Source organism: Etheostoma spectabile, chromosome 19 (assembly GCF_008692095.1).
Source record: "Etheostoma spectabile isolate EspeVRDwgs_2016 chromosome 19, UIUC_Espe_1.0, whole genome shotgun sequence".
Taxonomy (NCBI): domain Eukaryota; kingdom Metazoa; phylum Chordata; class Actinopteri; order Perciformes; family Percidae; genus Etheostoma; species Etheostoma spectabile.
The window spans coordinates 12,111,027-12,112,225 of NC_045751.1; positions in this window are offsets into that span (position 1 = coordinate 12,111,027).

A 1,199-nucleotide genomic window follows, 5' to 3' on the forward strand; every position below is an offset into this window, starting at 1 on the left:
AAAATCTTACCCAGAATTAAAGGTCAGCTTCAATTTAATATTTTAGACAAAAGTAAAAAGAAAAACACTGACTTGGTACAGCATTATCAAAAGAAAGTGCTATCCAAGATCCACTTTTAGCTTGTAAGTGCTTAACATAGGTGCCATAAAGTCAATAAAATAAAGTGCACTGACCACTGAGCAAATATAAAATGCACTTGCTCATCTTAAATATGGTGTAAACAGATTGACAAATAGACATGTTGCTGTATGAGCCCCGCGGAACTCATGAGCATGCTGCAAGGCACGCTTTAAATCAGAAGTCTGGGGATCACCCAGTGCGCCGTGAGGCTCAGTAGGGACATCGGGAAACCTCTGCGCTCCAAATATCCGTAGTGAAACTAACAACAACGTTGCGGTTCAACTTACTTTGTATCGTTTCTTTTATTTGCTGTACAGCGTGGTATCGCGTGTCTGCAATGTAGTGTCTCGATGGCAGAGCGTAGCGCGGGTCCAAAACCAGAAGACGAGTTAGTCCGACATTCTCAACCTGAGATGGGCTGGTTGTCAAGAGCAATACATTGACCAACTTTCTGTGATTTAGGACAGCTTTAGGACAGTCTTCACTCGCAAGAGTAAAATACTTACCTCTTTGCCATGCTTGCTTTGCTCCGCAAAGCCGAGGTTTGTATTGCGCAACTACCGTCAACCGTAACTAGCGGGGACGTAAAGATCGGCGCGACTTGTCAGGTAATGTAGCCGAGCTCCGATCACGGGAAAATAGGAAAAGATCGGGCCGATCCGATCTCGAGATCGGGATCGGGACATCCCTAATAGATATTGTTCCCCCAAAAATGGGAAATTATAGTGTTATAGCTGCAAAATCAGTCACACAGCACAGAATATTATAATATAAATGAAATTCTAGGAGACAGTATACATACATATATACATATAAATGAAATATACATGAAATAATAATAATAACAGAAATAAAATATAAGAACAAGTATTTGAATAATTGACACATTAAAGCAAAGCTGCTGACAATAATTTGAATAATTCAGAAGAAAAGTAGTAGATGTGACCTTCAGTTTACTTGTTTTCACATTTCTATCCCGACGGTAGATTATTGGTCTAAATTATTAAATAATTTACAGCAATGGATGTTTTCTATGGAGTAGTAAAGGATGGTAGGTTAGGAAGTTAAGTGTTCACGC